Here is a 23278-nt window from a genome sequence, read left to right on the forward strand (position 1 = left end):
AATTAACTGCCCACTCACCATGTCTCCCTGGGTGCAGGTAAGAGGACAGAACTGCTTCTAACTTGGAGCACATCGTGTTTACTCATGTCTTGCTCCTCACCTGGGAGTACCAAACCCTTGATTTCATCGATCTCAGTCCTTGCTTGGCTAAGCACTTTTAGCTTTCATCCTCTAAGTTTTTGCTGCAGAAGATATAAATCAAGGAATTCAGAGAGCCAACAGAGATGGAAAGCTTGACAATGACAGCTGTTACAGACTATAAGGTGAAAGTTGATGGTCAGGGCATTGTTAAAGCAGAAAAGACTCAGGCAAATCCTCTCTGTATGAATGCTAATTGGGGTGAAGAATTAGTTGGATTAGCTTTCAGACAGCAAAGGCAGGCTATTCTGTGGGAACCTGGCTGGTATGCCTAGTCATGAGTGGAATTTGGGAGATGGGTGTCCAGAAGCCCTGAGGACATCCTCATCAGTGTACAAGAAAGTAATTTGATGAGTTGACTCTGTCATTAGGGATCCTGGAAAACTGGGGGTTTAAGTCTCTTGCTGGCACTAGTACTTTGGATTTTCCTCAGATTGTGTGTGTGTTCTTTCTCTAAATAAGATTTTTGCCCTTGAAGAGCTAATGTCAAGGGCCAGCACCTTTAGCTTTATGATCACTAGGATTGCAGTGAAAAACTGGCTTCTTTTGGAGGTGCAGATTCACCACCAGAAGGAGGAGAAGGGCCTGGTGCCAGGCAAGCACTGGCCAGCAGCAATGGATTCCTCCATTTAGCAAAAGATCCCAGAAGGTGTGACATGAGGAGGTTTTGTCTGACCTCCAGGGCTGAAATTCTCTCAACACTTGATATTACACATGGTCAGAAAACATCACTGAAAATCTAGGAAATCTTGCTTTTTATTACCCTGCTGTTTTCAGTAATAACTGTGCAGTACCTTGGACAGAGACATATGGTTTACAGTAGAATATCCATCTACATAGATTTTTCCATGATTATTTATCATATTTGTCCTTTTTTTAGCAGCACAACCATCAGTTATAAGCAATGTAAAGGAGCAGGTAGTAAAGTGCCAAGTGCTATGCCCTTGTCTTGCCAGCATCAGCACTGCTAATGGGACCATCTGGCTCCAGGGCCCTGTTTATTGCACTAGACACCAAGGGACACCTCGGGATGAAAGTTAAAAACCCCAGTAATGGACAAGTGTGAAACAGCAGGGCCAAGGCAGGATGGTGGCATTCCTGCCCCAAGCCCTCCAGGCTCAGGGGTGTGATATTACAGAAGATGTTACTGATCTGCTCTCCCCTTCTGCCCTTCAAAGACTTCAACACAGCATCTCTAAAGGTTGATATCAACCACAATTCTGGTAGTTTATCATTCAGACACTGCACATTGCCCTTAGAAATCTCAAGGCAAGGTATCTCAAAACAAGCCCATTTTTTTCCATCTTCTACTGCTCATCCAGTAGGTCTTCTATCCCAATTTTAAAAGGTCATGTGACCTTTCTGCTTCTTCTCCACCATTGTCCAATGCTTCACCGAGGAGCTCTCTTCCATTCATCCCACACTCTACTGGTCAGCAGACAAGCTTCATGGCTCCCAAGTCTTAGCTCCATGGCTCATCAGGTTACAGGCAAACATCTCTGCTGCTCTCATAACTGTCTCTTTCCTCCAGGAAATTAACAGCATTTCTAGGAGTCTGCTTTTTATGCATGAAGATAAGAAGGAAAGAAAGAAAGAAAGAGCACCTCAGTCTGTGTGTGACAGAGAAATGCTAATGGTACTTTCCAGGGCTATAATACCAAAAACAAAACAAAAAAGTTATATCCATATTTAGTTTGTTCTTTATTTTTCCCAGAGTGTTTTCCAAGTTTCTTGGGAGACTGCCTGTAGATATGCCATTATCCTGGTGACCTCTGGATTTTGGTGCCTTTTACATCTGTTGTTCTTAGAGCTCTTCTGCTGTCCTTTTTTGTGTGTCCTTTCCTACTCATCCTCCAGTCGGACCAGTCTTACTGCCACAGTTCTCTATCCTGCAACCACCACACAATTCTCCCTCCAGCACCACTGGGGCCATGTCCTGTTATTGATGTCCTGGGGGAACTTCAGCCAGTCACACAGCACTTTCTACTACTTCAGTCTGTGGCTTCCAGGCTTTCCTGCAGATGCATCCTTGCTACTGACTGTCCTGATTCTCTGCTGTCCAGCCCTGAATCTTTCTGAAGTAGAGATTGGCACCACGATGGTTTATCTGCTGTCCATTAGCAGTGTTTGAGATACGGCCTGGCTCTGGCCAGGACCTACATATGCAGAAGCAAAAGGCATTAACCTCTCCTGGCCATGAGCTGATTCTCATTTCAGGCTTGGTTAGAGTTGCTACAGTGTCAGTAGGTGAACTGTCAGTTTGCTTCCCAGCTTCCTCTTGATCTCCAGCTGCAATTTGCTGTTTATTCGGAAGGACAGAAGGAACCAATAAACAGATTGATATGAGAAGAGGCAAAACCCCAAAACACTATATAGCCGGCCTGAAAATAAAATTGTGGGTAATTAAATTGGACTCTGGGAGAAACACTGAGACACAAGATGAAAAAAGCAAAACCAACTGAAAATGAAGGTAGAAGACTGCAGGAAACATTTAGATAATAGGGGAAAAAAACTCCACACAAACCAAAATGAAGCCTGGAAGCTGGAAAGGAAGGGAGAGTGCAAACTCTTTGATTCTGAAGATGCTTCTGAAGATAAGGCTTATATTTTCTGTGCTTGTAAGGTTACTTCCCAACTTTCTTTCTAAGCATTCGGTCCATTGATGTTTCTCTGTGCAACATCAGTTGCAGGACCAAGAAGAACATTTGATCATAGTTGTGGTGTTGGTAGTGCAAGCAGAGGAGACAGAGTATCTCCAGGAAATTTGGGAGAATTGCTCTGGCTTCACATCCTTACAAGCAAGAGTAAAATCTTGCAGTTGGAGACTTCGTACAACAAATGGTTCCATCTGTGAGTCAGATGCTAGGCAGGAGGCAGATGTGACATACATCTGAGCAGTGGCAGACAGCCAGTCTTAGGGGGAGAGGGTTTATCTGCCAGCAAGGGAAGAGAGAAGACCAGAGTTCATCTTAGAGACCTAAGAAATTTCTGAGAATAGGGATGAGTTGGGGTAAGCCCCAAAACAGAGTCTGAGAAAGAGGAGGAAGGGGAAAAAGTCAGTCCAGCAAATCTGGGTGGGAGAATACTGAGAGAAACTGATTCTAAAAAAACATCATTTTTATGATATTTTATTTACCCTTAATCCACAGCCCAAAAATCAATCGGAAAGCACCTTGTTGTGACAGCTCTCATGCAGTATCACATCAATGCACTTTTGAGTCGAAACTGGGCTGAGTCATATGTAGGTCTAGACTTGCATCAAGCTGAAAGATATTTAGCTGATTTAGCTGCAGATGGAGGTAAGGGAGGAACACAACCACCACTGTACCTATTGCTCCTTGAAGAAGTGAATGAAGTCCTGGAGGCTTGACTGCTAAAAGACCTGTGTCCTTTTTTTTGTGTAGAGAAACCTTCTTGGACAGCACTGGTGGGAGGAAACCACTCTTGGCTAGAAACAGGCTTTCTTTCAGGGTAGTAAAAACTGAGATGTTTGTTAGCTGGAACTTCTGTTTTCCTCCTCCTGAGAGTCTCCTCTCCTCCATGCAACGCTGGTATGGGAGGAAGCTGTTTTGTCATTTAAAAGAAAGAAACAGATGGAATATGTGGCAGTGTTAAAAAGCTCCAGCTTGTTGCCACGGTAACTGAGGGGGATATATTTTATAATTATTATTTAAAATTCTTCATTGTCTTCATTAAAGGTAACAACGAGTGCAGAGAATAAACAAAGTGATGCCCTGCTGTGCAAATCAGTCCCTCAATAAATAAAATTAAAGGAGTGCTTTGCATTGCAAATGCTGATACAGTCACCAGAAGGGTGGAAGGACTGCAGGTTATCTGAGGATGATGAATTATGCATGCTGGCACATTAAGGACACAGCAGGGTCATTTGGTACCTCTACCCTTTAACTTCTGCTGTGTGGGTTTGGACAAGTCTTCTGGAGCACTGGACAAAGACTCAGCCAGCTTGCACCACGGAATTGACTGATCAGCTTCAGGAACCTCCCAGACATTTATCATATTGCCCCAGCAAGCAGATGCAGTAGCTGCAAGGTCCTTGTGAGCCCTTAAGCACTGGCACTGTGGGATGGAGGATGTCTGACATCCTGAATTGATTGTCTAAGGAGTTGTGTCTCAGTGAATGATGAGTGAATATCTTCCACCCAAGCTGTCTCACAAACTTCACCAACTTACTACCTACCTTGAGGTAGCATTCTGCCCTGCATTGCGGTCTAGTCACAGCCTTGCTGTGAACTACAGCAGCTGCCTTTCAGTTCTTAGCTACACACCAGTTAAGAGTATGAAGGAAAGAGTTGCTCTTGGCCATCTAAGACAATAGGATAAATCCAGGATGGACTGCAATTCTTCTGACTTGGTATCTGGTTCAGGCACAGAAGTAACAAGATAGTGATCAGACTCAACGGTGGTTTTTATGGGACATCTCATGTTAAAAGACAGCATCTCATGTTGCTTTGACCTTACTTGTTGACTCAGAGGGAGTAAGGCATCAACAGATTAAAGAGGTAGTTACAAGGGCAAAGTGTTTAGGTGGCTGAATAAAGGACACAGCTGTGACAGGCCAACTTTGAAAGAAAATGTTTTTCTCTTGATGAGCCCAAGGTCAGTAAAGAGAATGTGTGAACACAGCTCTAATTTGATCAAAAGATTACATTTCATGATAACAAGTTCATACACAGCAAAATCCCTGTTATTACTTCTTCTGACCGTGTTTGTTATTGCTGATGGAACAGATTAAAAATACATCCAAGCCTGAGGAGATTCTCCCTGGGGATGAGATTGCACAGAGGTCCTCCAGCTTTCCTGCCTTTGCCCCCAGTTCTTTCCCAGACTTTCTGTGTGCCCAACCATCCAAGCGTGAGAGAGACAGCTCAGATGTGGAATCCAGGGCACAGGCAGCTGCTCACTCTTCCTTCAGACGGCAGAAATGAACGTCGTCTAAATTTAACACTGCTTCTGCTCCCTGTGTTTGCAGTGAAGTCTGAGTCTCCTGGGGCTGTGGAGTTGCCACCAGCAGGGACAGGACAGCAGCCCCAGCTCTCCCCAGTCTAGGTTTGCCCGGCAGCTCAAGGCAGAAATTCTCTTAGTTAAATAAATGGACAAGGGAGGCCATGACCTTCTGTATTTGCATCCCCACTGGGATGAGAGTGAGTAAACATCAGTGGATTATCATCTTTTCCCCTCTGAAGATATCTATATACTGGCAGGACCAGGTCAATTATAAAGGCAGAAACAGTCTTTGGAAGATGATAGCTGTTTCTGAAATAATGAAAACAAGAACAAATCTCATAGTTTTTACTGGTTTTACCAGTGAGTGACCTAGCTCTTCCAAGTACAGGACTGAGACAGAGATGTCCAAGGGTCTCCTTCAGTCACTGTCTGGGTCCTACTGTATTTACCCCTATAAGTGGCCACTACCCATTAAGCAGACAGAAAGAAGCTCTAAGCTGCTCTCCTTCCTCCAGAGACAGAAATGAGGAGGGATCTGTCTGCTCAGTTTCTCATGACTACAAATGCATCAGCCAGCCAGACCATATCACTCTGGGAGTCTTCCTGTCGCAAGGGGAATAGTATTATCCATTCTGATGGCTGTTCACATGTCATTTAATCCTGACTCTTTTAGTAAGTCTAAGTATAGTATTAAGCATAAGAGAAAGTAGGAAATATGATACAATAATCATTAGGAAAGGAATATGATAGGAGTATAGGTAGTAGTTTTGCACGTATGAGTACCCATTACCAAGACAGCTTTTGTCAGCTCAGCATTAGGCAGCCTAAGTGGAAGTTAAATGTCCAGGAAACATTGGAGGTGCAAGACAAATGATTTGAGGCTTTCCACAAGCAAAAGGTCAGAAGGAATGGCCTCATTGCCAAGAAGCAATTTTTCACTAAAGTTATAACATAACTGAGGACATAGTTTAGATAAAGATAAGATGGTCTGATTGTAATTCTATCGCATTGCTCCTGATTTACTTGCGGTATCACATTGTAAGATTGATAAATATATTTCTTTACACAAATTACAGGAAATCATGGTTTCATAGAGGAATTTCTTTCACCCCTTTGCTGCTGATATCTGTGGGGTCACACAATGTAGCTGGGTCCAACTCTTCTGAATGATGCAGTGACTGTCCTCACACACAATCTGCTGCTCTTCTCTTATCTAAAAACTCATTTGATTTTAACCTTATACCTTGTGGTTTTTTGAGAACTGGCTCAAGGAGAGGATTCAGCTTGTATCTGTGACAATCAAATCATGGTTGCTGATGGGCTCTTCCCACAGCTACTGATGTGCCCATTGCAGATGTTACAGCTTCTGTAGGCAGGTGGTCCAGCTGTCAGGAAATGATATTTCATCCTCCCAGCACCTTCAGGATCTTGGAAATACCCCTGCTTCATGGGAGAAAAAGAACAAAAAGGAAAACTTCCATTCTATCAAGCTTTTTTTTGGTGAGAGGTGACAGACTGGGAGTGGACACTCAAAATAGCTCATGTGCAAGAGACTGATCAGCACTGATCATGGATGAGTAAAAAAATATGGATCAGGTTCAGGTTTTCAGAGTCAGTTGGAGAAGCCATGGTTTTGACAGCTGGGCCCTTCCCATTGAGCACTATCCTGTGCTGAGCATTCTGAGCATTGCATATATTGACTTGTACTGTTCCTCTCACAGAAGTCTTCCTCTTAGAAATGTTCAATTTAGAAATCTCACTCAGGAGCCAAGAGACTGCTTCTGAGTCTGGGATGTTCTTCTGGAGATATTCAGTTTTTCAGAATTAATAATTTGTTACAAAAATTTTTGCAGTTGCACTATTCATCCCTCCAAAGGCTGATTTGAACTTTGATGCTGCTTTAGGAATTGGTCTAACTCCTGCAGGGTGGAAAAGATCACATCTTTTTCTTTCTCTGAAGCTAGCTTTATTGTTTATCTTATGTATGCATGTTTTACATGTCTAAGACATATGAAACACATATTATACAAAACTATAGTATATATCTAAAAAAACCCTATTATATACATGTACTGTAAATATGTATAAACACACGGAATCTATACTGAGATTGCCCTTCCCTGAGATCAGCATATGGCCCTCTGTTTCAGCATTCCACTGGAGCAGTGGAATAGGCTCTAGGGACAGAGATGGATTAGTCTTGGTATAAATGTTTTTCCTGGTCTTCATTTCCTGGAAGACCCATCCTGTGCCTCCATCTGCCCTGTGAGCTTGAAATTTTCCATGTGGATTCATTCCCCAGGTTCTTCCAGAATGGTGCTTATGGGGAAGTGCAAATGAGTGAGCTGAGAGAAGAGAATGCATTTTTGATCTCCTTTTTCCCCTGGCCAATTTCAATGAAAGAGCAGTTTTTGGAGGGTGGAGCATCTGACCTGTCTAATTTTATCTGTAGGGATGCAGATCCATCTTTTCAAAGCTGTTTTCAAAGTGACTCTGATAACAGGACTGCCTACAGATAGGGCTGCAATGATTATTCAGAACATTAATCAGGGAAAAAAATTATGCCAGTTACTGATTAACTAATTACTGCAATCAAATATTCTCTTCTCTCTTTGGAACGTTGGGCACGGTACTGGGAAAAAGCAACAACAACAACAAAACCCCTCAACACAGAAAATCGTTTCTTTATTCTTTTGTGAGCTGGAGGAGAGTTCCAGAAGGTCCCAGAAGAGGGTCCCAGAAGACCCCAGAGGGGCCCAGGTGGGGCCCCTCTTTCCCTGTTTCCATTCCAGTGCATCTTTGCCTGCTCCAGCTTGTGATTTAATGAAACACCAGGAAGGAACAGCCAGCGTTTCATTAAGGGAGAAGCATTTGAAAGTGACCTCTGATAATGGCCATGAATTAAGATTCAACAACACCACTCAGCTCCCTGCTTCTGCCCCCTGGAAACCACAGCAGAGGCTGCATCCTCCCCCTGCACTTGCAGGGAGAAAACTTTCCAGGAATATTCTTTTGTCCAGATTTCCCGCTGTGCCCTCTGGAGGGTAATGTGGAATAAAGCAGGAATAGAGGGTAAAGGACAACTGACTGAAGTCTGTGTCACATTCTGAAGGCATTGCCAACACCCCAGGTGGCTTCAGAGGAGGTTTGAAAAGTACACTTGGAGGTAATATGTGGAAGAGGGGCAGAGTGTGGTTTCCTTCCAGCAGGCAGTAGCTGGTGTTGGTCTATTTGCATCACTTGCTTGGTGAGGTTAATGCATTTTAGGATCAAGTGGGCTGTGGTACTGCTTCCTCTTCAGGAGCAAAACTCCCATCAGTCCTCCAGAAACAGCACTTTCTATTAAACAGAGGTTGATAGTGGAGTGTTTTGTCTATTCCAAAGCTTTCATATCTTGCTGAATACGGGTCCAACAGCTGCTCTGCAGGCGGTGTATCCGTTCCACATACATCACTGCAATCGTTTTCAGTCTGAGCTCTGCAGATTCCTGGAAGTTCACAGACTGCTCCCACAGGATGTTCAGATGATAACAAAGAAACATGAATGCAGTCTTACATTTGTTCTACAGGAAATAAATAACACTTACACTGGATTTTTATTTAAGGAGCTCATAAACTGAAAAGAATGGTTTAATTCATTGATGTGGATGTTTCATCTCACGTTCAAGGCTTTTTTTCTAATTGTAGATGTTAGACATACTGACTGAAGACATTAAGGGAAGAAGATGGGTCAGAAAGGATTTTCTAGTGAAAGGAAAATATACCACCTGAGAATTAGGTTTTTTTTCTTTGATAACTACATTTTCACTGGTTTTCTGTGTTGCGTCTCCTACATCACTATCACAGACCAGGAAGGGTAACCTGAAGCTCAAGCTCTCCATAGTTCATCTCCACACTGCCTTTTCCCACTTTCTAGTCTTGGTGGGAGCATCCCACATCTGCTTCAGGCACAATTTGGAGACTTAGCATATGCTCTAGTATCACTGTCAGTGAACCACAGAAAGTAGAGTTGTTCAGGTACCACTGGCAGTAGAACATGGTCTGCAAAACTTTGCTATGGGTCTTATTGTACAAACAAGGGGATAAAAAAGTCTAAACTTGACAGCGAGGCACTAGAATGAAAAGCTGAAATACAAATCAGCTGCAAAGTCAGTATGAGATTTGCAGGCATTTGACACTACAGTAAATGACAACCCACAACTGGTCAGTACTTGTCAGTCCAGGAAGATAAAGCAAAATCTCAAAGCTGGATAATGTGCTTTGGATTTTTTTTCATTAGTGGTGATGTAGAGATCTTGACATTCTCTTCAGAGGTATTTGAATTTCAGAATGGTTGAAGTTTGTCAGTTATCCAGAAGTTGGGAGGCAAGAAAAAGAAATTATAAGAAATAGAAAAGCCTTAGATGTTAATTGCTATTTATTCAAAATGTAATAGCTGCAGAGCCTGAAATTCATACCAGATTCAGAAATGAGAACATGCTTCATAGTAATTGCTATTTCATACTGCTTGATCCTTAATGTTTTTTTATTTTAAAAAGCAGTAAGAATTCCTTTCTAGTGTTACTGACACCCACTCAGCTACCTACTCACATCCCACAAGCATATACACACAATTGGCCCTTAAATTTTACTGGACATTTGAAAGCTCTTCCTTTTTTGTAGCTTTCAAACATTAATTATTTCAAGTGTTTTAATTTTTTGTACTAAAGGAAATTTTGTCTGACACTCCGCAGTAAGTTTTTCCTTTTCTAACATGTATGCAGTGCATAGAGCAGAACTGCAGAGAACACATCCATGGTGTGCCCCATTTATTAGGGGCAGATCTGGGAAGCTGAGCTGACTATCAAACTGGAGGAAGGGATTAGTCCCTCTATTTGGCACTCATGAGGACATACCGTGTCCAGTGTCCAGTGTGAGATTGCTCTGTAAAAGAAGGAGCTTGGCTGACTGGAGGGAGTCCAGAGCAGGGCTGCCAGGGTGGTTGGAAGCTGCAACACACAGTGCAGAGAGAGAGGCTGAGGGAAACTCAGCTTAGTCGTAAGCAGGGAGGACAAACAGGAGATCCAATTGCTGTCCTCTACTGCCTAAAGGCATTGACAGTGAAAATGCTCTTCCCAGAGGTCAAAAGGCACAAGGCAGTCATCACACATGAATTGCAGCACACAGAATTCCAGTTGAACATAAGTAAGAAATTTTTCACCAGGAGGATGATCATGAGAGAGGTGCTCAGCAAGGCTGTGGGTCCCCCATCCTTGAAGATGTTCGAAATTCACCTGCACAAGACCTTGTATAACCAAGTCAGCTGTGAAGTTAGCAGGAGTTAGAAGGTCACGTCCAACCTGGATTATTCAGCAATTCTTCATTTTGCTCCTTTCTCCATCCAAGGTTGCCACTACACAGTGCTGCACTCGTGGTTGCATGGAAACTACTGAAAAGATGCCTTTCTGAAATGCCATCCTGTCTTCATCCTGGGAGGCAGGACCTCAGACTGAGTTGTATAAAACCACCTTGAGACCACCTTACAAAGCGGGAGCTTTCTCCATACGCATGGTTGATTTTGCAGAAAATTGAAAAGGGTTATATAATCCAGAGAACTTGTGAAGAGAATGTGGTTCCTTTGTCCAAGTCTCTGGAAGCTAACACAATCCCCAATAAGCCTATCAGATCCCAGAGTGAGATTTATCTGAATCCATCCTTTGCAGTTGGGATTTCTTTTTTCCCAAATACACTCAAGTACTCTCAGAAGCAGAGATGCAGCATGTTGGTAACTTCCCTCTCCTGCCAGTTGCTTGCAGCAAGCCTTTGGCTACTAAGAAGGAAAATAGACCAAGTTTGCTTTTAGAGAGTGGAGAAGGCGGCAGATGCTCTGCAGGTGGCCCGTTCCCTGATATATATATATTTGTGTGTGTGTGTGTGTGTGTGTGTGTGTGTGTGTGTGTGTGTGACCTTTTGTTCATAGATATTACCTGCCTAGAAGGAGCATGGCTTGTTAATTTTGATTATAATCGCAACTGTTCGTCAGACAAGGGGAAAAGGGTTTAAAAATCAGACTGTTGAAATCCTCCCCTTTCTCCACACACAAAGTACAATGTTCCCGCTCCAAAATATCCAGCACATATCCCAGGTACATACCCAGCATCCTCCATTAGGAACACACTAATGCCTCTGCCTGTCCTTGCCTCTCTCTGGCCACTCCAATCCACCAGCAATCTGTCTGTCCTTTCCCACTGTCCTCAATTCCCCCTGACCCAGCCTGGACATCAGTATTTTTCATACCAGCACTGGTATGTGCTGGGAATTCCTGAGTGGAGCCTGACACCTGAAAATGCCTGGGCAAGAGGAGGACAGAGAAATTGTCTGTATAATGCAGAAGTTTCTTGAAGGGAAGATGAGATCAGTGCACCCTGTCCCCTCAAGAAGAGTAACTTGCTGAGCCCCCAGACAGACAAGGACATGGAGTGTGTTGCAAGAAGTGTGAGCTGGTTTTTTTTTTTAATTTTGAACAGAGCATTACTGTATTCTAAATCCATAATCTCTGCATGATCCTGCCTGTGCAGTCAAGGGGAGTAATAATATGAAATACAGCCACAGCTACAGCTTAAGCAGAATATATCCTTCAACAGAGCTCCATGGGGGTACAGCTGTGGCTGCCCCTGACAGGACTCCCTCATGTCCTGGGTCTAGCAGCACACTTGCCATCCCACTGGGGAAGAGGGAGGATCTTGGCCTGTTGCAGCCACATTTTGCATCTGCCCTTTATGCACTACTCCCTTTTGAAAGGCGCTGTAGAAACATTAGGGATTATTAGAGAGGATGAAACTGCATGAGGGAGTATTAAGTATTTATTCCCTTGTATTCTTCATTTGGATTATTTGAGAATTCTTTCCTTAATTGTCTTATTCTGCTCTCAAAAGCAGGGCTATGCTGCTGGCTGTGGCTCCCTCTTTATTGTTCTTCTTCCTGATCTCTCCTGTAGAGCAAGGCCTTGGTCAGAGCTGGGGCAGATTGCACAGGAGACCCTGTAGATACAAATAAGACACTGTCCTTTTGCTGCTGCTACAATTCAGACTATAAAAACAAACAGATGGAGCATGGCAAAAGGGGTCACAATGTACAATCAAAGTGATCAGAGCTGTTGCTGGCAGCCACAGGGACAGCATAATCATAGGCTCTTTTTGGTTTTTTTTTTACTCCCCTAAAGATACATTTCCATTGCCCACCATTTGGAGTGTTTGCCTGTATTGGTCAGAGACAGAGAAGTATGTGCAGAGACACTTGGAAGGACAAGAGCAGAGAGAGGAGATGGCAGGAGCAGGGAGCAATGGTCAGGATCAGGTAATCAGCAAACTAGACAGAGCTAAGGAGAAATAAGGCCATGTTCCAGCTGCCAAGATGAGTAAGGCAGCTGAGGGAATGGTGATGCTGGGCCTGCAAAAGGCTGAGAAAAGCTGCCAGGTTCAGTACAGCTCATTCTAATGGACTTCAGAGTCCTGGAGCCTCCATTTCGTGGTCCAAAGCTTCTTTTGGCCAGAAACAAGTACAAATGTGTAAGCATTCTATAGGACAGCTACCTGTATACAGTTTCTGCTTTGACTCCTGGCCCAGGATTATCAAGCACAGTGATAAAAGCCCATGAGACTCCCTCCAGTTGTGTTGGAATGTGCAAGAGCACCAGAGTCTTTGGGCACAGTGCTGTGCGTGGGACCAACATGGACCCAGGGGGATGAAATAGAAGGGAGTAAGGAAGGAATAAAATGGGCATTAACTCAGGTGAAAGGCAACATCTGAAGGAAGGAGGTAAAAGGACATGGAGAAATATGACACTGAGGTGAATGGGAAGTCTCTGCACTCTCACCCCAGCTGGGAAAGACTGGCAAGGTCCAGTGGCCAGGAGCTGAAGGGGACAGTGAGTGGAAAGCATGGAAAAAGCTGGAGAGGCAGAAGCTTACTGCAGTAATAAAGAGGAGAATGACAGATGAAAAATAAAACCCCAGAGAGGGATGAACAAGTTCTTGAACTAATCAGCTTGTCCAGATGAGCAGGAGGGTTAATCCAGCTATGACGGAGTGAAAAGGCTAAATACATGGGGCAGGGCCAGCCTGGCTGGAGAGGCACTGTTTAGTTCCCCTCCAAGGGAGAAGATAGTGGGGAAGGCAGAGCCAAGGCAGGGCTGTGAACAGCTCAAAGACCCAGAAGCTGGGGGTCCTCTTCTGGTCTCTGAGGAGCATGTGGCTGCACCATCACAATGTGGCTATGGCCCTCCCTGCCTGAGCTGCAGGCAATGCAGAACTTTTCTTCACATCTGGGAGAAGATATTCCTCTTCTGGGGTCTCTTGTAGCTGCCTTTCTGGGTTTGTTCCTGGGCAAAACAAAAGTTCTACCTTGTAAAATCCGCCTCATGTATCATAGGTAAATGATGTATTTGCCCAGATGTATCTGGGCAGTGCAGCTGACAGAGTCCTTAATTCTCTGTGGTAGCTGGAGGTAGCTGCCCATGGGCTGAGCTACCATCCCAGCTGCCTGTACAGACATGGCAGTGCTCAGGTAACTCCGGGACATCTCAGTGTTGGGTGGTTTCTCATTTCAAGCACCTAGGACATGCAACCTGGCAGATGGGGGAAAGGAGGGATAGGTTAGAGTAGTTCACAGTGGATATAATAATAATTGTTCTCACAAATTATAAGGGGTTTGGTTTGGTTATTCTCCTTTACAGAGTTCCCCTTCATTTCCCCAGAGAAAAGTTCAAGGACACAGCCTCAAGCTACACCAGGGGAGGTTCAGACTGGACATCAGAAGGAATTTCTTCACAGAAAAGGTTGTTTAGCATTGGAATGGACTGCCCAGGGACCTGGTAGAATCACCATCTCTGTGATGTTTAAGAAAAGTCTGGACATGGAATGCAGTGCCACAGTTTAGTTGACCAGGTGGTATTTAAACACAGGTTGGACTCAATGATCTCTGAGGTATTTTCCAACCTAAATAATCCTGTGATTCTGTGAAGCTAAAGGGATCCTATATCAATCATCCTGATATCACTCCAGATTGACTTCAGATTGGCATGAGGACTTGGCTGCTTCTGCCAAGCAGGACAAAAACCAAAGGTGAGGGCACAGGAAGGAGCAGTCTCACAAGACCAAAAGGAGAAGGGAAAAGGCACTGCCTCTGGAAGGCCACTTGCCAAAGAAGAAATCTGGCAGCCAGTCAATCTGCTATTTCTCTGGCTCTGCAACAACCAAAGGGAAGAAATCCTCCAGCAGGGAATAGGGGAAGGAATGGTTATCATTTTGTTGCTCTTTTGTTTTTTCTTTTTTCTCTGATACCTATTATCAGCTGTGTTGAAAAGGCAAAATTTAGAATCCTGAGTCAGGATATGGGCTGCATCCAGGTCCATAACTATTCCTAATGCTGAAAGGTAAGATGTAGGAGATATAATTATTTTGTCTTATGGTATTTTTTTGCATTTGCTGCAGGAAATGTGTCAGGGAACTGGAAAGCTGAATTCTGCTTTCTCCCCCCCTGGAATATATTCATCAATTGCCAGCAAGACTGCTGCCCATCTGCACCATGGTTAGCAGGAGCAGCTCGTTGGTACAGAGCATTATTGCTGCAATGAGATGGGCAGAACAACAAAGTGAAGGAGAGGAAACACTGTCTGCAGCAGCCTGAAACAAAGAGCTGGATCTTAGTGACCCGAGGCTGCAGCCCCTGTGTGCACAGGGGACAGGGCCCCGTGGGTGACTTTTAACACACGAGTCACTCACCAGTAGATAATGCACAATTTTCTAATAATGGAGCCAGAAGCCATCCACAGAAATGTTTCTGAGCACAATGGCATGCTTCTGTAGTTGCAGCCCAGGAGGCATGAAGCAGTGAATTAGGATGAGAATCTCAGCAAGAAATTCTCTCTCTGGAAGGCAGGCTGCAAGAGAGACAGATCCTCTTATTGCTGTTATTACAGCCTCTGAAAGGTTATCAGACCTTCTGCATCCTGTTGTCCTGCCAGAGGGGATGGGTACCTGACTGCTGAGGAGTTCCTCACACCCAGCTGGTACAAGTCTCGTGTATTAAGTCATCCCCAGTCCATCCCTGGCACTGAGCATATGAGGGATATGGGAAAAGTGGGAAATCATTGAGGTTTCACTATCCTCTGCAGGTGGATAATCCCTAAGGGATTACATAAATTTTCCATTGTTAGTGATCCTCAGGATTTCTTTTCTCTGCTCCAGGACTACAAGCAGTGAAAACTTGGTTAGAGAATTACTATGGTTTAGCCTCTCCTTCACTGTCTGAGTTGTCAGAGCTCATCTACAAACCTGGGTCAATACATTATCTGCCTTTCCTTCAAAATCTCTGTGGAGATAATACAAGCAATGCCATCCTTTTCTTACAGAGGGAAAAACAAAGGGCACACTCTGTGTTTTTGTCTGATGTCATCTGGGAAGTTGGTGACAGGGCTGGGAAACAAATTTTGCAGTCTAGATACAACTTCACCATCCTCATGACATGGTCCTTGCACTTCAATTAGATGTGGCAGACAGCAGGTAAGAGGAATGAAAGCCACAGGGATTTCAAAGGAAAAGCTCCCTGTCTTTACATTTGGTCTTCAAGATTTTTGTGACAGTTAAGAGCAACACTGAGGTAAAAATGCCTGGACCAGCAGGGCTGTGCTGCACATGGATCTCTGTCAGTTTTGTAGGCATGAAGAGGTTTAAAAGAGTACAAGTATGGGATGGCAGGAGATGGGTCACAGGTTGGCAGTGGAAGCTGCATGGCTATGAACCACTCAGCAACAGCCAGTTAAGAAATGCAGCTGGACAGCTGATCTGGAGCTGCCCAAAACCAGTGATCTTGGGTACCTAAGAGAGCAAGGAACAAGTATCTATCCATACATAATACATTTGGAGGTGATGGGAGGGGGCAAACCAATGAAAAAAAGAGAAAGGTATAGAAACAGATATATAAAACACACCCCAACAGCACCCTAGAGTGAGGAAGAAGGAACCATCAACATTAACATCATGTTTTTCTGGTGAAGCACTCCAGATGTTGAAGACACACCATGACAAACCCCATCACCTCCCACCAGAGAGAAACCACCACCATCAAGACCTGTAAGAACAATGGAAAGGGGAGCACAGGAGCAGGAAAAGGGGTGCCAACTGAGAAGTTTTAAAGTACGTTATTACTATTATTGACGGCTTTTTTCTGTACAGAAGTATGCTTCCTTTTTGTGTTGCAGTCAGATCTGGAGTGTTATTCTTGGATTACACTGTTAAGACTTTGATTATACCAGCAACGGATTCTTGGGTTTAAACACATATATAAAAATACATGTACATGTGCTCACATTTCCGTTGTGCCTATAAACAAGAACTTGCATGTAATATTTGATTTAAATTTCCTGCAGATGGAATATTTTTCTGGAATTTAAATTTAGTCTGTTTGCTACAGTCTAACTAATGCATTCAGCCCACAGGAAAATCCAAAGAGGCATTACATCACTAAAAGAGGAAAACTGGAAACTGGAAAGAATTTAAAAGGTAAACTTTACCTGCTCCCCCTTTTTAAGAGAATTGAATAGAAAGTGTGTTTCAGAGTGACCCCTGCACTTTCTCTAAAAAAACATGGCTAGATCTAGGTGAAAAAGAGCAGAATTATCTGCATAAGAGCTTAAATAGAATAGTCCCCAGCCTTGTGCAAATTGAAACATATGCCATTTAGCCAAAATAAATCCCCTAATACTCCTTAGTTATTTTGACATTTAAATCTTCTATCACATGCTTCTGAGAGTTCTCCTGTCTGGTGCTGGGAGGAGCCCAGCTACATTTGAGCAAGATATGCCAGAGTCTGCAGTGGGCTTTCCAGGACAAAAGTGACTTAAATAAAGGTTTTACTCTGTTGCATTTCAGTCACTGAGTAAGGGTCTATTTTTGAATAAAGGGGGCATAACTACAAACACATCCAAACACCAGTGCTTCATTTAAGATTGTTCTCCTAGATTATCTTATGAATGGAGCATCCTTACTGCCTTGCAGGAAGCTGCTCCCTGACTCTTAACAGCTCTCATCACAAATCTCCGTGGCTGGATTTCAGAACTGTGTAAACTGACTGCAGTGAAGGCAGGGACTCAGGGCTGGGGCACTTTTATTTCTCCAAACACCCTCTGTCCTTGAGCTGACTGCCGAGGAGGCAAATGGCTGTGGGCGTAATTAGACCTGTTTGCTCTCCATCCTCTCCTCCTGTCCTCCTTGCTCTTTCCCTGGCTCGTGCGGGGCAGGTGCCCGGGGATCGTTGTTGCTGCTGGGTGCCCGGGATCGCTGTTGGTGCTGGGTGCCCGGGATCGCTGTTGGTGCTGGGTGCCCGGGATCGCTGTTGGTGCTGGGTGCCCTGGATTGCTGTTGGTGCTGGGTGCCCGGGGATCGCTGTTGGTGCTGGGTGCCCTGGATCGCTGTTGGTGATGGGTGCCCTGGATCGCTGTTGGTGCTGGGTGCCCGGGATCGCTGTTGGTGATGGGTGCCCGGGATCGCTGTTGGTGATGGGTGCCGGGGATCGCTGTTGGTGATGGGTGCCCGGGATCGCTGTTGGTGATGGGTGCCGGGGATCGCTGTTGGTGCTGGGTGCCGGGGATCGCTGTTGGTGATGGGTGCCGGGGATCGCTGTTGGTGATGGGTGCCCGGGATCGCTGTTGGTGCTGAGTGCCGGGGATCGCTGTTGGTGATGGGTGCCTGGGGATCGCTGTTGGTGCTGAGTGCCGGGGATCGCTGTTGGTGATGGGTGCCGAGGATCGCTGTTGGTGATGGGTGCCAGGGATCGCTGTTGGTGATGGGTGCCGGGGATCGCTGTTGGTGATGGGTGCTGGGGATCGCTGTTGGTGATGGGTGCCGGGGATCGCTGTTGGTGATGGGTGCCGGGGATCGCTGTTGGTGCTGGGTGCCCGGGGATCGCTGTTGGTGCTGGGTGCCTGCCCTGCCGCTCCCCTGTCCTGCCTGGAAGCAGCCAGGCAGATGGCCCAGCCTTTCCCGCCTCCAGAGCAGCCACCCGAGCGCTCGAAGCGTGCCCGCTGTCACTGTAGCTGTGTGTGGGAGTGGGGGAGAAGCAGGAAACATAATGTTTGGGTTTATCAGCGAGGCTCGGTGTGATAGAAGCTGAAAGGGACAACATTTGTACACAGAGCGAGCACGCACGTGTTGCACTGCATGCATTAACCATGAGGTGGGGAGCAGGGGCATCCCAGTGGCTGATAGATACTGACTCGCTCGGATGGAGAGCTGCTCTGGCTCTTCCTTTTGAAGTGTATGATAGGAGGCTGTGGTGCTTGGTGGTCCACAGAGCCAGGCAGCAGGTGAGAGAGTCAGACTCTTCCCTTAGCCCTTCTGCTGAGTGACCTCGCACACACCTGGTCAAGACCATCCCTCAGTCATCCAACTGCATCATTTTTGGGGGGCTGGCTACATGGAACCCTGATGCTTGCTGGGTGTCCTTCCTTTCATACTGGACAGCCACTGCAGCAGAACCTGGCCTTTTAAAATAAACTTTTCTCTGTGTGCCACAGTGTACCACTTGTCAGCCAGCCTGAGAGGGAATGAGCACTTTTCAGCACAAAGTGCCTTCCTGGCAGCTTGAATGTGTGTGTACATGTGCACGGGAAGAGCTGCTAGGCAGTAGCTTATACTTCTCAAAAGAGAAGCCATCAGCTATCTCAGAAAGGTCTCCTTAAATCTCTAGGTAAATAAAGACTCTAATGTCTGTTATCTGACTTCACAGCCTTTCAGTTTCATTAAGTTAATAGCCTCCATCAAGGGGCCAGCCCGGATGCTTGCAGTTGATTTAAAATGTGTGAATTCATCAATCTTGAATTGCACTTCAAGCAAAGTCAGTGTACTACACCCTGGGGACACATGGAAGCCCTAATGCTCAGTGCAGGACTTTGATACCAGCACAACAGGGACCAGATAACCAGGGTCCTTTGTGCAATCTTTATCTGGACTTTTTCAGCTGAGAACTTCCCTTGCTGTGCTGGTTGGCCACGTTTCCCTGGTAGAGAGTGGGATGTTTTGTCTTTGCAGGCAACATGCTAAACAGACAGTCATGGGGGGCTGTGCTTGGAGACAACTACTTCGGGAAGCATGAGCAGAGGTGGACAGGTCTGGAAGATGGGTCAGATAAGCATTTTCTGAGTCAGCTTTTTAGTTTAGATCTGTCCAAATTAGCTTTATCTCTGACAAAGATAATGTTCTCTTCTCTCACCACATAAAGAAGGCTAAGGCACCTTTGTATTCTGTACAGGCTTTGAGAAATTATTCTTGTACAGATAGCAGTGGGACTCCTTGTCATAGGATTTCTATGGAGATGCAATTGCTGGGACCTTGGACAAGGGACAACAAGGATCCTAGAGACACCTTGGAAAGCCTATTATTCCTGGTTTAGCTAGGCATACCAACAACACAAACTACATGCCCTTTGGATAAAGCTCTGTACTTTTAGATCTGGACTAGCAGGTGAGGCCACAGCTGGATTGTGGTGACCCACAGACACCAATATCTTATCAGTCAGGGCATTACAAAAACAATTTGCATTAGAAATCCCTTGCTTAGCACATGGCGAGGACTTTTAGAAGAGAAGCCAAGCTTATGTATGGATACATGAGGTAAAACATTAATTATAACTGACCCTACTTATTTCAGTTCAATGAGGAGGATAGGTTTCTGCTGACAAACCTTGTCCTAACTTGACTGAGACTTAACATTTTTCACCCCTTCACTTCTGTATGTGTGCACGCCCTTCTGACCAACTGGATGATTGAGACACAGAAGAGAGATCACTGCAATCTAGCAGAGGTCCCCCCTGTTGACACTGAGGCACTTTGGTACTTGTACATGAAGCTCATACTGCCACTATCAATACTAGGGCTATAAAAGTAATCATTGTCTTGTCTAGATCCTTTCAGAGTCTATCTCTTCTGCAGAAATTCTTCACCTTCAGTCCCACCTCACTGATGGATTCAGAGGCTTAATCTGGGTTTTTGGGTGCACTGCAGAAAAAGAGTCAAACTGCAGACAGAGCAGCTCTGGAGTGACTTCAGTCCTGGGTCCCCTGGGCTATTGGTATTGCATCTTTCAACAGGAACAGTGAAACAAAATCTGAATTGGAAGAAGAAAGAGATAGAGAAAGGGAGGGAAGGGGTGAGAGGCAGCCAATTCCATATCAATCCATGTGCAAAGCTCATTATGTGAGCTGCAGACAGTTCTGAAAATGTCCAGGCAGAGAAGAAAGAAGGAGTGGTATGTGCCTATGGTTTTACCCCATCTCTTTCTAACTTGTCATTTGTAATGGCATATTTTTTATTCTTGGATGCTTTCCCTCCTTGTGGAGTCCTTGGTATTGCCTGCATTTCATAGCAAGGTCCTCATCACATCAAGAATTCATAATCATCTAAAAATATTCAATAGGAATATAAAATATTTACATGTGAAAGACTGTAAGACAGAATGAGTCACTTGTGTTACTCTTTTGGAAATCGTTCACTTAGAGAGGGCATGAATTTTGCCAGGGCACAAGGCAGCATGACTCTGGATGAGCACTGTGGGTGTGGTGTGGATGAGACCCCAGGGTGGTCCTCATAGCTCCAGTCCTTGGCTGCTCTGTGGTGCATGAGGGTGGCTGGGAGCCAGGCCCAGAATCTCTTCCAGGATGGGGCAGGCTCCAGGAGTCTTTGCACAGCGAGCCAGACCTTGTTCTGCCGAGTGCAAAGTAACAATATAAGACAGAAGGAGGCCAGGTGGCCAGGCTTGAGTCAGATATCTGACACAACCCGTATTTGCCACCCAGATTCTCACCTTCTTTAAAGTGCCTTGCTGATTCTTTTGCAGCATAGGTTCACTTCCAATATCCTTCATTTCTTTGCTGAATCTGGCCCATGCATGTACCTTTCTCCTGCAGAGTGAAATCCCAGCAGAGGCTGTTCCCAGTCTCTTTTCTAAGCTCTATTAATGCTCTGACTCTCTTGAGCCAGCCCTTCTCCTGTAAAGGCTCCTCAAGACTGTTGCATCCTCTTGTAATCACCCTCTTTTTTGATAACCACATCTGGATGCTGCACTGTTGTCATGGCATGAGCTGGGAGGAATAAAATGACTTTGGCAAGTGACCTGAGGGCACGTCCACACTGCGGAGTGCACTGCTGTGCTGAAGCACTGAGGGAGCCCAACAGCAGGGAGTGGCATAGAAACATTAGGTCAGGTCATGGAAGTGGCACAGCAATGCCAGCAGACTGCTCCCAGCAGGACCAGCTCCCTGGAGCCAGCACCACACAGTGAAGCTCCTGTGCCTTTGAAACCAAAGTGAAATCATGGCGTGCAAGCCTGGAAATTTCCGCATGAGATGCACTGCATGATGGACATATGCTCTGCAGTGTGAGAGCAGAAGATGCCCTCTTTTTTGGGCATGCAGTCTGGGATCCATCCATGTGCACTATCACAGCAATAAATAAATCAGTTGTAATTCCCTGACTGATCACACTTGGTTACTGCTTGACACTGGCCAGCTGAGATCCTTTTATAAACCAGTTGTATACAATTAAATGGCAGGAACCCAAATGCTAATCAAACTGGATCATGTCTGGGACAGTAGTCTCAGCCATTTTATATGGTTACAGTCTTTTGAAGACTGGTTATGGTCTTTTGAAGTTAAGGGTGTTCAGAGTGCCTCTCTGGAGGAAGCTACGCAGCACAGATGTGTTTCAGTACAATAACTGGTAGTCTGATAAGAAAGGGTGTATGGAAATTGCTGCTGACTATTGGAATTATTTGCAAATACATGATTTCAAAACAGAACGAAAATGCATCTCTATAAACTGGTCATCTCTAGTGTAGTTCCTGCTCCCACTTCCATTCATATATTAAATAGTGTGAGGGTGGTGGGGCAGCAGAACAGGTTGCCCAGGAAAGCTGTGGATGCCCCAGCCCTGGAAGTGTTCAAGGCCAGGCTGGATGGGGCTCTGAGCAATCTGTTCTAGTGGAAGGTTGCCTATGACAGGGAGGCTGGAACTAGATGGACTTTAAGGTCCCTTCCAGCCCAAGCCATTCTGTGAGTCTATGAATGTACACAGAAACAGCTGTCACAATTCTTCTCATGAGGCTATGCAGGCTCCTGTTTTCATCTGTAGGTTTGACTTTGACAGAGAGAAGGATGCATTCTGGAATAAATACCCTCATGTTACAATATGGAGGCAATGAATCCCATCAACATGTAAGGGGAGAAGGGGCTAAGAGGAGATCAGGATTCCCAGATATCCATGCGGTGTGAGATTTGAAGGACTCCTCTGTTCCTACTGCACTGGTATGGGACCAGTATCCTGTAATGGACAAAGATTCATCGGTAGTTGAATTTTACTCATCCAGTCCCCAGAGAGAATTTAAGGGTTTGGTCTTGAAGGTAGGAGACTCATTTCACCCACTATAAGCTTGGGGAAGTCCCTTAATCCCCCTGTGTCTCAATTCTCGCTGTCTAAACAACTGCAAAGTGCTATGGTAAGTTCTAAGGATGCTCTGCTGGTAAAAAAGGTGGTGATCATTCAGACACTATCTGTAGTGCTTTAGCATCAGAGCAAGGTAGAGAACGTTGTTTTTCAGGATGCTTCAAGGAGGAAAATCATTGTTCCACAGAAATTGCTATCTGATATTTTCTCAGCATCTTCCCTGAAGATTTCAAACTTTCTTGTTGCCCTTCCTCTAATGAAGTCTGGGAGCCTGGAAGATGCACATGCATATCTCCATACTCACAGACACAGGGTTTTTTTTTGCTACAATGCCAGTAAAAAAGAGACTGTGCAGCAAAATGGAAAAGACCTAGGGATTTATATTTAAGAGCAGGAGAAGAATAGGGGCAGTGGAAATCACTCAAGAATATATTATAACGAACAATCCTGTGTTGACAGAGGGATGAACTAGTTGACCTAATAAAATCTGTTGTTACAGATTTTTTCACTTCTGTCACATAATAGAGGACTTCAGCTCCACAGCTGTCAATCCAACAGCTTTCACTGGCAGAAGTATTCACTCAAAAGTAATCCCGGTGAAAGGAGAGAACCTCAGTTAACTGCTTGCCTGGGGCAAATAGAACGCAGCCAGGAGGCTTGTTCGGCAAGTAATTATAAATGCACTTTTGCTGCCCAGGTGCAG

The sequence above is a fragment of the Molothrus aeneus genome, chromosome 3 (genome assembly GCF_037042795.1).
Source record: "Molothrus aeneus isolate 106 chromosome 3, BPBGC_Maene_1.0, whole genome shotgun sequence".
Taxonomy (NCBI): domain Eukaryota; kingdom Metazoa; phylum Chordata; class Aves; order Passeriformes; family Icteridae; genus Molothrus; species Molothrus aeneus.